This window comes from Argopecten irradians, chromosome 9, assembly GCF_041381155.1.
Source record: "Argopecten irradians isolate NY chromosome 9, Ai_NY, whole genome shotgun sequence".
Lineage (NCBI taxonomy): Eukaryota > Metazoa > Mollusca > Bivalvia > Pectinida > Pectinidae > Argopecten > Argopecten irradians.
The window spans coordinates 4,004,089-4,018,553 of record NC_091142.1 but is presented as its reverse complement, the minus strand read 5'-3'; the positions used below and the strand labels follow the sequence as shown (position 1 = coordinate 4,018,553).

Here is a 14,465-nt window from a genome sequence, read left to right as displayed (position 1 = left end):
TAGCTATCCTATCGAGCTACCAACACCGTTTTTAAATTGGCAGTTTATGTAAATGAATCAAAAAGTATCTATTATGCTGAATTTAAATCGATGCATAGTAAATGTAGCGCAGATATGTGTAAGTCAAACGTTACAAAATTTAAAAAAAATATATAGATATTCAATAAAAATTACATGTTAAATATTCGTCAATATATATGTGATAAATATACATATGTGCGATATTTACTTAGGCATATGTGCGATATTTTAAATATATCTATGCGATATCTTAAATATGCGTGTGATAATTTAGAAATAAATATCTAATAAAATGCATTTAAATTTTCAATAAATGTGGTAAAAATAGATACATTCGATAATTGCTTTATGGGTAAGGTTTGTAACAACGGATTTCATTGGCCATCAAAACATTTTAAGTTAATTGTTAGTTGAATATGTTTAGATTTTGAAGCAAATACAACAGCTGCCATTTTGTACCATAAAAAATTTACTGACCGCCGATAAAGTGTTAGGGGGTCACCATGTAACGGCTCTCTGCCAATCATATCGGGATATTTCTGTCCGAGGTGCAATAAAGTGTTGCCCGACCAGTAACTTTAATGCATTGAAATGGATATATATGGTCGAACCATGAAGCATCTTTTAGCGATGTCAACAATTCCATCTAAAAATAAAAGAAAATAGATATGTTAATGTGTGAGTTACTGTGTATGTTGTGAGACATCATATAGTTGCTTGTCTGTCCATTCCATTTCCTTCTACAGTACTTAATGCGTGTAACATTCCCTCGACACGCACGCATAACGAAAAACGAAAACGAAAAACCAAACCCAAACGAACGAAAACGCAAACGAAAAACGAAGAACGAAGAACGAAAAACGCGTTTCACTAAACGAAAAAGGCAAAACGAAAAATGCACGCTATCGAAGATAAACGCAAACGAAAAACGACAAACGCGAATTTATAGATTTGATTTTATTGATTGTTTAGCATCACCATTGTAAACAAAACGCCATATTTCTCCAAAACCTCTCACGGTGAAAATATTGTAATTGTATTAATACATTTACTTAGTGGATTGGATTTCAAAATTATTGATGTTAAGCATTTTTATATATTATATTAATTACAACATCAATTAAAAAAAAACAAATAAATGACGAGTAACATGACAGATATAGTAGCAGCAATGTCATTAATGATGCATAAACATAACTACAACATAAATAATATGCTGATACTCATTTAACCAACAATAGTTGCATGGGTCAATATTATACGATTCTTTCATTAGGCTAAGCGTACATTTTCATTTTCTAGGCTTGTTCACTATACACAAATACGAGCCGAGTTTGTTTACCATAACTGCAAAGTACTTTGAACTTGAGTATGAAAATGTTTTATGCAGTGTATAGGGGCTATTTTTTCAGAAACACGTAGCCGTTTTTACATCTCGGTACTCATTACAAGTCGTCTTAGTTTTCATAGAATTTAGGAACAAATATAGCGGGCCTCATATAATAGAGTATTACTCCATACAAGCATGGTTGACATAAAAGCGAAACCCAATTCCTTTATATTAAAGGTAGGGACATTCTAACTGAGGGTCATAACATGTTGTAAAACGCGAGTATATTGTATATTATAATATAAAAACCGTTTGTGATCCTGAGGATAAAACATGTCTATCCTTTAAATTCATCGATCGAAGAGTATGTTTTACTAATACCTCTACATTTTCATTACAATTTTACAATTATGATATCCCGCCGTGATGAAATAATTTCGAAAAAAACTGCGAATTTCTCCATACATGAAATGTTCAACGCAAATCCCGTTGTTTGTGATCTTTATAGTAAAACAAACATTGTTTATGAAACTAACGTTAACAGTTTACCAGAAAAGAATAATTTTGTTGACGATGTGACTCAGTGCAATGGTTGTCATGCAGTTAAACCCATAGGTTTGAAAGAAAGGAATGTACTGTTGGTTTGCAGTTAATTGTCATAAACAATCAAACGTTGCTACATCAAAGAAATCAAAGAACAACAATACAATAAACATCCAATTAAAATGCATTAATTATCCCTAATGACATAATGATGCAATTCTGTAGATAATTTGCGTTTAACGACTGGTAACAGTTTGCTAATGAACTTTCTATAAATTGGGAGAATTGATTGGCATTCTTCACTCCTCATTCAAAAGGCCAACAGACATTAGCGAAGTACAACGAGATATATACCTGTATTCTTCTTTTGATGCTTGTTGCCATTTCCATGGTAGCTACCAAAGATATCCCAGGTAAGTGGCATCATTTAATATTGATGTCAATATTTTTGAATTTCATACATGAATTCCTTTGATTTTTCAAGTCAGAAACTATTTTAAAAAATCAATACGCAATATTAATGTTTATGTTTATATTATTTTGTTATGTATGACACTAAATACATGTAGTTATTAGATAAGGGAGATAACTACTATAGCTTTATTATCATTACATCCCATAAAGTTCATATCATTAATTTAGGTTGTATAACTCTCCAGAATATTATCATGTGTAAACATACATGTTTAAAAACATGTTGATTATAAGTAGAGATCTAGAGTGATCTTTTTCCAGAAAGTTCTGTGTGTTTATTTGTTAACTATTTTTAGTTGTAATGAGAACTGTAATGAGACCTGTAATTAGACATATCAAGAATTGTACAGTGCCATATTAGAATCTATTGGGAGAGCTATTGTGACTCTATCTGTGAAGTGTTACAACGCATTATGTGGATTTATTCCTATTGCCTGGAACTTTACAAATTTTCTGTGGGCATTCATTTTCCTCGTGGACTTGTGAACATTGTGAACATAACAATCTAGAAGCTAGTTATGATATATAAAAAAGAGAAATTGATGACTGTATTTTGTCATGTTAATAAATTTACTCATTGAAATGATAATACATGTACATCTTTATTCCATTCTCAGTTTTAATGATAATAAACACAAATTATCTAGCACGTTTATTTCTCTTATATGGTTAGCATATTTTTTATCATGCTATTGATGTTTTGAACACAATGGGCGATATCGACAGACTTTCCGTCATGAAGTTCAGCAAAGACCATAGAATCAATTCATGAAATGCTATGCTCATTAATTTTTAGTTCAAATTAGTATTATAATAATAAGGTACGAGCCGCAACATTACTTTTTATGAGATGTAGCTATTTTGTTTTAAAATTTATTAAAATAAAGTAATCATTAGTAGAACTTAGCGAACCATTTCTGGAAAGGAAATCTCCAAAGCATCGGAACAGGAGTGTATCGACATTGGAACTTATTAAACATGGACAGTGGTCAAGAAACCCATTCATTGACTTTTTCCAATCAGATGTTTAACATACGAATGTATATTTAGCTCGAATTTAGCACGGCTTATTTTTAAGCCATTTTTCTCGTAGTGCAATACGGTTGTTATCAAATAACATTTATTTCCGACACAATCGTATTTTCAATTTCTTAGAATATTTATTTGTAACTGATTTTACCGAAATCAAATGAAGCTGATCATCTTAGAACCAAATTACAGCGTAAATGAAGATATGAAAGGTACATCTGCAAGATGGTATTCATGACATCATGAATATCCATGAATGATTTATGAACTTTCAAGAATATCAGCAGATTGTGGTTCATGAAAAAAAGTTCATGAATATTCATCAAATGGCTCTCATGAACTCTTCACAAGTTTTTACGAATCCACGAAACATTTATGATTGTTCATGGTCAATGTGTCAAGAATTATCCATGAAGTTTTATGCATTACTGATATTATTTAAAATTCTTAAAAATGAATGAAAATGTTTCATTCATTTTTAAGAATGTTCATGAATATCAGTTATGCATAAAACTTCATGAATGATTCTTGACATGCTATTTCATTCATTTTGATGAATGTTAATGGATATCCACTGAAGTCACCTGACTTGTCACATGACCACATGAGTCACATGACTCGTATATACATTTTCCGCCAAAATAGTCACAATCCAAAATGGCTGCTGTATCTGATGGCATGCGGAAGGGGAAACACTACTCATCTTGAAATGGAAGATTTGGCACATTAGTGGACGGATAATTCCATTCGTGGATTTCTTTAAACACACATGAACACTTTCAGTAAGTTTTTTTTATCTGCAGTTCTTTTTAACAAGAAATTGTTGCACACTGATATTGCTATAGTGATTTTGCATAGATATTGGTTTGTGATTTTTTGTCAAATGTTATTGACTTAAATTTCCTATATCAACTATCATGCTTTACAACTATATGTTTATTTTGGACATATATTAATTTACTTGGAATGTATTATGAAATTTATTGTTGCGTATCGCTCAAACAGATTTTGTGAATACGTATCTCTGGCAGTATGAAAATATAATGAATACAGTAAGCTGTTGTGATTGGTGATGTTAAACTCTTCCGATGTTACATATTAATATATGGATTATACCTATTGTCATAAGAATTTGTTTCATCAAATATTGAATTGATTCCAATAGAAATTGTCATTGGTTTGAAATTTCTATTCTGGACCCCCCAGCAGAGTTCATTAAATTATCACTCCAACTTGCATTCATGAAAACGACCCAAGTTCATGAATATTCATGAATTCTTCCAGTTCATGAAGTTTCATGAATATTCATGAATTGTTTGTGCATACTTCTGCGACATAAATAACTCATGAATTATCATGAATAAACATTCATGATCATTCATGATGGTTTTAAGTTCATGAATATTCTTAAAATATTCATTAACCTTTTATGAATTTTCATGAATGTGTTGTTCGTGAATGTTCATGATTTCATGAATATATGTGATTCATGAACGTTCATGAATTCATGAATGAAATGATTCATGAATGTTCATGAAATAGTTTTTCAGTAATTATTCATGACGTTTTCTGTTCATGAATATTCTTAAAATATGCAATAACTTTTTTATGAATTTTCATGAATGGGTTGTTCGTGAATGTTCATGATTTAATGAATATATGTGATTCATGAACATTCAGGAATTCATGAATGAAATGATTCATGAATGTTCATGAAATAGTTTTTCTGTAATTATTCATGAAGTTGAAGTTCAAGAATTGCATAAAAACATTCATGAATAATTGAAGAATATTCATGAGTTTGATGAAGTTCCTAGTTCTGTGTAAATTAAACGGGACTCGGGTTGGGGTGTCATATCCGTTTAGGGAAATATGCACTATAGACTTTTTTTCAGTGTTTTATTGTTTCTAAAATCAATGAATTGAGATTCCTTTATTACACATGTAACCGCATATGATATTAGAGTTAGGAATCATCGGAACTCCGTTCGTTGGCCCGTATTTGGGTTAAACGAAACTCTGATCTGGTTCCTAGCTGCGTATAAGTTTAACAGAAGTAGGGTATAGTTCCTAGTTTCGTTTATCAAATGGGACTAGGAACTCGCAACCAACTCTAGCCCTCTGTGTTAAATCACGAAAACACAATGTGTAGTAAAAGCCAGTCAGTTTGTACTTAGATCGTCGAAAATATTTTGAAAAATATACATCAATACTAGGTTATAAATGTCATAAGAACCCATTATTTAGTTTTTTTAAACATTTTATTACAGCAAGGCTGTTACAAACAGCCATTGTCTTTAGTTGATACATGCAGAGAGTGATTGGTAACCATCCTGTCCCTCATAGCAACCCAGCTTACAGGCTGTCTTTTTCTTGCCAAAGGCTCCATCACATACAGGCAGGCACGAGTTAAGACGTTGTTGTGCCTGTTGTTTACAGGTCAACAGAACTGACCGGACCAAACAGTCTTGGCCTGTGGTCAAGGTTGCTCCAAGCAGGAGGAGGACAATGGTTGTCAAAGCTATCACCTGGAAAAGCCAAGAATTTATATTTAGCAAATGGAAGAAGTTTACATAGTTATTACCTGAAATAACCACGTTTGTTAAATGATCACCTGGAATAACTAATATTGTATAATTATAACCTTTAATAACCAGATTTCTATAATTATACACTGAAACAACCAGATTTGTACAAATGTAATCTGGAGTGACCAAGTTTGCATAATCATTAACTGGAACAATATATCAGAGTAAAGGAGAGTGTGTAATGTAAGTCTATATCATCGATTGAAAAGTTCGAAGCCCTAATTAACACTTATTAATGCATACTTTTAATGTTTTAATGATTAAATCAATCGGTGAACCAGCTTACCAATGTTGACAAGGTTTTTTTTAAGAAGACAATGCAATAGGAAAATTACATTCTTTTAAATGAACATTAAAACGCTTAATTATTTAACGTTTGATTTGATTGTCATATGTTAGCTGAAAAGCAAGTCAAAAGTATTTCAATGAAAAGTTGAAACTCTTAATGAACCTTTTATTCAATCGTCATTTTCGACGGATTGATATGATAAAGTATGATCTTTGCCATTTGGACCAAAACTCTAGGTGGGATTTTTCTATTTTTTTTTAACTTTCCTAAATCGAAAGTGATTTTTTAAGAAAAAGAATAAGAGCAAATTCGGCCGGTCCCGGCAAAGTACTTCGAATTTATTTGAGGTTTAAGAGTTAGTAGAAACTAAGTTCCGCTGTAAGCCATATTTAAATTTAGTATATGTATATGTGGCTTTGTGCTAAGTGACATCCCTCCTGCGGCATTATTATTTGGGATGTTGACCTTAGATCACCCATACAGTGGTAGCTAATGTTTAGTTATAGAGGTTACGCAACGAGTGGATATGGTATTAATTTCAAATGAGCGATTCTTAAAAAAAAAAAATCTTTTGTAACTTTCAAGAAAAAAATAAAAAATAAAGTCCATATCCAATAATCTATAGCTGTGTGACATGTTTTACTACTTATTAAAACATCTAAAAGAAAGCCAGAAGAATTTGCCGACATACAGGTAGGCAAATAAGCTGATATCTGCATAAGTAGGCACTCATTAACATCCAATACTCTTACTTGTGTAAAGAATATATCAATAGCAAATCATTTAATCAAGAACAAATATTCCATGCATTCCTACTTACAGAACATATTTTCGAATCTAGATTTATGTAGGTAGTTGAACTAATATTTGAACTGTGACAAAAGATATATAGTATTGGGACATTCCCTTCGGTAATAGTAAATGGCTTCAAACAAAAGTGAATATAAGAATATATATTTACCAGATTAGTTCTGATTTTTAGCAAAACTTTCAATCTAAAAATTGCATATATAATTCAAGAAGCTATCACTTACCTTCATTCTGCTACTAATTGAGACTTGTTCCTGGCGCGTAAAATTTTCAATTGAATTGCTTCGTTGAACCACGCGCTGGTAAATATACCAGTGAGTAAACAACATATGTTTGACGATACAATCTCTTATGGTATTAATTAATTAATTGGACTTCTAAGGCTTTCGATGAAATTTGCTACTGGCATTTTAGATGTGATGTTTATCAGTAATTGTGTTGATGCGGCGATAGTACACTGGTGACCTATTAGCAGGTTACATTGTGTAGGGACATTCAATAATAAGTCCTCGATTTTTTAGAGGAATTATCAGAATCATTTTATCGTATCCGCATACGACGAATATCTTACTATAACAATATGAACTATTTTACAAATTAGTATAACTAACAGGTCTACCTTGCTCATTTTAATACGATTTACAAATAAGGAGGTTTACAGTTCAAATTCAAGATCAGTTACGAAGAGAAAAGACAAATTTGGTTATAGTTCAATTCAAATTAACATTTTATTTTATATTTTACTAAATGACCAATCAGTAGAAAAGTAGATACAACATACATTATAACAAAATTCAGAAAGGTTGTTCACTTATTTTTTATAAGTACAGAAAAGAGTCATGAATATAAAGTTAATAAATGGTCGACAAATATGTTTTATTAAATATTTGTTTTGAAAATTCTCTTTTAGGCCCCGTTAAAAATGCATTAGACTATAATTACGTATGGAATTTTCGTAATTATTGCTCATCATAAATTGGCAATTGTACTAGACTAGAATTTTGTATCAGTTACTAATATTTATTACTGAACATTGCCATGTGATGACGCGAAATCATCACATTATTACCGATATTAATTTTAAATTCTTTTAACATTTTGTAACGGTGACTCGATATATGGGATGCCGGAAATAGTTGATAGTTTACGCAGATGGCGAAATGTGCATTCTGATCGTTTTATTTTACTGTTTATTCTATCAGTATATTATCAATATTTCAAACTAGATCTGGATCTGATTGACTGAATCTATTTTTCCTAATACTATAGTTTTATATTTGTTTTCGTACTAAATCCGACTTTCTGATTCTTTTCTATGAAGAAAAACTCCGAGAAAACAATCCCTTAATAAAATCAATGGATTTGTTCGTTTAAACGCATTTTGTGCTATTAAGTATTTTGAAAAATTAATGATAAGTATTGATGTCAATATTATTAGAAATTTTGTTCGCAAACTTTTGTGATTCACACAGTTTGCAAAGAAAATTTCTTCCATACCCCGATGAAGTTAAAAATAGTGATATCAATGCTTAAATGAAAAGAAAAAAACATCCAAGAATGACGAGAAAACACGGTATTACCGTGATGTCACAAACTGGAAAAAAGTAACCCCTTGTTAATAGTAGTGGAATATTACGTACGCGATAAATTTATTTTATTTCAGCAAGTAGTCTGGAAAAAATAAATATTGCCTATTTTCTAATTTCATCGGAATATGGAATACTGTTTGTTTGCAAAATGTTTGTGAGAATCCGCTACGCGGAATTATCAATGCTTAAATGTCATATTTTATCTGTCCATTTCATTTTGACATCGTCTAAAAATTCTGCAAAATTAGAGTTGATACTAGGTTAGCTTGGTATCTCAACACCTGCCTCTAATTAGACTGGGGGTCATTTGATTACTAAATACGATATGGAATAATTGGCTAGAAACTTGTGAATCCATTGTAAATGGGTATATAACAAAGGGGAATTCATAGCTAAATACGTTTGTGGTCGATGCATTATCTAAGTATTTTATTTTTCTGAATAGTAACACATTTCATTTGCATAAATCGGCGAATAAAGTAACTATTTATCTGGCTTGCTTGTAGATCATTTTATTGCGTTAGAAACAGGTCGCACGACTATTTGATATGGAAATTATTCTAAGCTTTATTATTTTATAATTTCTATAAGATAACTCACTCATGTGATGCAAATTACATCCGACAACCTCATGTTGTGTAACATCTATAAACTTTGCAGGCGCATTGTTTTGTTATGTGGAACTTATTATCGAGGGTTATTTTGGCGAATTATCTTTATAGTCTTTGGAAGCGCAATTCATAGGACATTCTTTTATAGGTAAAAACACAGCTTTGCTAATGTCCGCGATGTATACATTTAGCTAATGTAGACGAATTCTTAAATTCCTCGCTATAACAAATTAAAGGCAACTACACAGTATGGTATAATACAATGATAGTAAATTTGATTCATACAAATATGTACAAACACATTGAACGATTCTGTGAGTGTCTTGGCCATAAATGTTCTCTAAATGCTTTCCCGTTATGCAGGCTGCTTTCTCTGTATATGGGTAAATCTACTCATAATAATGTAGGAATAACAATTTACGCAAGTCGGTAATATGGCGACAGATTGTTTATCGCATGGTGCATTGCCACACTGTTGCATTGCACATTGTCGCATTTTCACTCATCACTTGGCGCATCGTCGCTCTTCGCTTGGCGAACTGTCGGAATGTCGCTCTTTTCTTGGTAAATTGTCGCACTGTAGCATGACGCAATGTCGCACTTTAGCATGGCGGAGTCGCGACTGGCGACAATATCCCATGCGACAGTGCTCCAAGAGAATAGCGACAATCTGCAATAAGACAATACTCCATGCACAGTGTGTTTGTCGCAAGGCGCATTTCCGCACGCTTGCATGCGCATTGTCGCCACTTCGTTTGGCGCATTTGCGCTTATCAGTTGGCGCAATGTTGCTCTATCTTGGCAAACAGTCGCATGGCGCATTGCCGCTCTTCGCTTTGCGCACTGTCACTTAGTCGTTATTCGCTCGGTGAAATGCCCCACTGTCGCATTACGCATTGTCGAAACTTTGCATGAAGGGGTCGCAACTGGCGGCAATGCTCCATGCAACAGTGCGCCAAGGAAAGAGCTATAATGCGTCATACGACATAGCGCCATGCGACAGTGTGTTTGTCACATTGCGCATTGTCGCTCGTGGCTTGGCGCAATGTCTGATGGCGGTTTGTCGCTCTTCGCTTGACGCATTGCCTCACTGTCAATTTTCGCATAGCGCACTGTCGCATGTTGGGATCGCTAATGCGATAGTGCGTCACAGCCGAAATCTGTCACCATAGTGCCCGATTCGACGAGCCACATTAATAATTAGCATACAGTGACACTCCTTTACGGTGGTACACCGAGAAGACACGATTGCCATGCAATGATCATCATGCAATCTAGGTCAAGCAGATAGCTATTAAGAGACTACATTGAACAATACACGCTAGGATATTCACAACCAATAAAATCCAATCAAAATAAATAATGATGATATTAGTTTAATTATACATTTATAAAACACTTTATAAATAAGGATTACTCCCATTCAAATACTTATCCGTACATGTATACGTATGCGTATACCGCTTATTGTAAATAGCCCTATAATTTAGAGTTAATTACACGATCTTGGTATTAAGACATATAATTGTTTTCAACATTATTTGACTTTACTGAACTTCCTGGTGTGTTTTATTATGATAATGTCCACTAGGATACAATTATAGATAGTACCGGGGAAGCATTTAATTTTACAACAAAACATCAGTAGGTATTCTGTAACACAATACGTTGTATGTTTAGGCCAACGCGTAGGTTTAGGAATTCTGTTTATGATAATAATATTTAACTACCTTAAACAGTTTAACATAATCACACATGTATTAACCGCACGTACCGGTATATATCACGCCAGTAACAAAATCATACATTGTTTAAGATTTTGTTAAATAAATTCAAGATATGAACACGTTGTTTGAAAATACGCATCAAATGCAAACAAATAATGTTGCTTATCTAAAGATATCTGGAAAAGAGAGTTCTTCAGCTATTCACATATTGTGTATGTGTACATTTGAAATAACTGACAACGTGTAGCCGAATAGTTTTCAACATTAGTACTATATTCCACAGATAGCCTACATCACACAGACACCTTCTGATAAATATTATCTAATTCCCGACGACAATAAGCAGGATAGTATGGCATAATAGTGTGTGCTTCGTATACACACACATCTCAATGTGTTATGATAATTGTAGTAGCTTGAATAAAACGTATAAAAAGTTCAATTTCTCGGGCATAACATTTCGCGAATTACTGTTTAGAAATAAATTGTGGGGGTTTAATTATGCGAATTAACTTTGTAGCTTAATTCATAGGAAATGCTTTAATATGTAAAACCATGAATTTGATAAATTTCGCGAGGTATTGAATTAAGCAAATTTTGATAGATTTGCGAAATTAACGAAATTAAAAACCTCGCTGGTATTGGAAACTACTTAAACAACTACATTGTAACAAACTATTCTAACGAATTTCGGGGTTGAATTAAATCGTTTTGAGCATAGTTCGTTATAAACATATTGTAATCGCCGCAATTAGCACCCCTCTCCCAGTGCAAAAAGGATTGATTTTTTTACAATATGTAGGTTCTTCTTTATCCATATAAATTGCCATTTGCATTTTGTGAATGAAATATGAAAAAAAACATGACTGTTAAACAACCATCTTTTATTTATTTTACAGGTATTCCAAGCCACGCCATATAATCTGAAAGATCCTACCACGTCTTGCAATTACCCAAATACAGCAAACAATGAGGTAAAATGAAAATAAAAACATTTTTTTGGACCCTAGTGGTGCTTATTGAATTTTGGAAAACCCAGACAAACAGATGGCTGACAAGCACCATATTGGATTTTTAAAGTTGAAGTATGTTAGCGATATTTCTATGATAGTGCAAAAAGGATTGATTTTTTACGATATGTAGGTTCTTCTTTATCCATATAGATTGCCATTTGAATTTTGTGAATGAAATGGAAAAAAAGCATGACTAATAAATGACCATCTTTGATTTATTTTACAGGTATTCCAAGCCACGCCATATAATCTGGGAGATCCTACCACGTCTTTCAATTACCAAAATACAGCAAACAATGAGGTAAAATAACAAGAGGCCCTTGGGCCGTAACGGTGATCTGATATATATGAGCATGAGTTCTGATACAGAATGAAACAAAGACATATAAACATAATATTGGCCAATCACATCTACCAGGCTCCTATAATTTGAAGAAGTGTGTTTACGCTCTTTCTAAGACAGTGCAAAAAAGATTTTTTTTTACAATATGTAGGTTCTTCTTTATCCATATAGATAGCTATTTGCATTTTGTGAATGAAATCTAAAAAAACATGACTGATAAACAACCATCTTAACAATCTTTTAAAAACACAATAACCATTTAATAAACTTTAATTCATTCATGTTATGGCAAAACAATCGTTATCAAAATATAAAAACACATAATATTACACATAAAAATGATAAAACGACAACACCATCAAATTTGATATATAATAGGTTCTGTACATTGGATATATTATCACACTAGTAACATTATACATATCGTATTCTTTTTGTTAGTATAATTATAATCATTAGTTAGACAATGTTAATGCTAATTAGCCGATAGACATTTGATAACCTGAGTGAATGCATCTAGTTGGTCAATATGGCACCATATCGACTCCTGAAATTCATGACTGATATATGATAAGTAAAAATCACAAATATTAAAGAATACAGAATAATGAAAAAAATATATCATGTATTTAGATAAAACATTGATAAAATAGCTGTACAATTCGTATACATGTATGTATATACACTGCGATCCAGGAACTCAAATAATCTAATCGATAATTTCAAAAGTGATCATGTCAGCATATTGAACCGACTATGTCTTAATTGTCATTAAAACATCATTTTTTGGGGACGTGGATGTGGCGCGATGGCAAAAGTCGCAGGTATATTTGGCTAGGCGATTGGGTGCCGTAGATCGTCAGCTCGAGACGCGCATAGGGCACGAATTAATAAAATGCCATTATTTTTTAAAATGTGTTTCTCTGATATATGATAAAACATTATTATATATAACAAAACATATTAAGAAAACACGCATTGTATTATAAAAACAAGAATTTGTTTTAACGTTGTAAATACGGGACATTTTAATAAGATAACTGATCTACATTTATAAACAAGAAGATGTTGTTCTTCAGTGCAATGCTCATCAATCGTAATTTCAAGTGCAGGCCACTTTACCGTTAAATTATTATTGTTATCATGTATATTTCGTGATACATAAACTACATAAAATAAATATGTATATTAATTCAATTTTTTTAACAATCATTTTGACTGTTTATGTACATTTTACATATCATTTATCTATAATAAATATTATATTATATTTTTATAACTATGTATATTTCATCTTAACTATTTTTCCCTTCAGAATATGGGTGTCTAATGCATGCAAATGTAGGATAGTCCCTTCATGTCTAAGGTTTGGAAATAGTGGATTTGTCGCCCTTGTTTAAAATGTTTCAAGAATTGATCGCATTAGAGCTGCGTAACTGAAATAAGGTAAGTACAGTAACCAAATGGGTAAAAAAGTAGTTATATCACGCCGAAATAAATTCCGGATAACACAATATCAATCATAATCTCCCCGTCTCGTGTATTGAAAAAAGGTCCTTTCAAATGTGTTCTTTTGCTTTTGATCTGTTACTGTCTACGATGGTAATACCGACTTAACCAGTACAACAAATCTTTTCTGTGTGCAAATTGTCGGAAGTAACAGAGAAAACTGATTGTGTTTCGATGTTTGCGTCATCGTCACCGTGTTATTCATCCTTGGGATATCAAGATTGAGGTCAGTTTGGCTCGGTGTTATTCTGTCTGTATCATTACCAGTTTCTATTTTGGTACAATTTTTCGAAGCTCAATCTTTTTGCTCAGTAACGACATGAACTCCTTCATCTGAGCAAAAGTTTAACTTTTCTTCACCATTTTTGCTGAAAAAAAACAAAACAAAAATAACAAGTGCACAGATAAATACGAATTGGTTGATGTATACAGTGTAAATATATCAAAGCATTTAAGCTTTCTTTTGTTGTCTTATCCTTGTCAGCGTGGCAACATTCAATATGTACTTTCCATGCATAACAAAATAATTAGAATGTAAAGTAGACTCAATATTATTTAATATATAATGCTGAAATAGAGTAAAAAATTA

At 32.3% G+C, this 14,465-nt stretch overlaps 1 protein-coding gene and 1 long non-coding RNA gene across 5 annotated transcripts in view; both read right to left on the bottom strand.

Annotated features, from left to right (window-relative positions):
- Positions 1–5,636: 5,636 nt before the first annotated feature.
- Positions 5,637–7,644, bottom strand: LOC138331131 (uncharacterized). The gene is made up of 2 exons (XR_011209665.1): positions 7,309–7,644; positions 5,637–5,925 (listed from the first exon to the last, which is right to left on the bottom strand). It is a non-coding gene; the product is annotated as an uncharacterized lncRNA (long non-coding RNA).
- Positions 7,645–13,622: 5,978 nt separating this feature from the next.
- Positions 13,623–14,465, bottom strand: part of LOC138331117 (von Willebrand factor D and EGF domain-containing protein-like) — a 43,843-nt gene continuing 43,000 nt past the window's right edge. For 3 of the 4 annotated variants that reach the window (XM_069278580.1, XM_069278581.1, XM_069278582.1), the window contains one exon: positions 13,623–14,244. The gene's annotated coding sequence lies outside the window, so the exon portion shown is untranslated. The remainder of the gene's footprint in view (positions 14,245–14,465) is intronic. The other variant, XM_069278579.1, reaches the window with a different exon arrangement.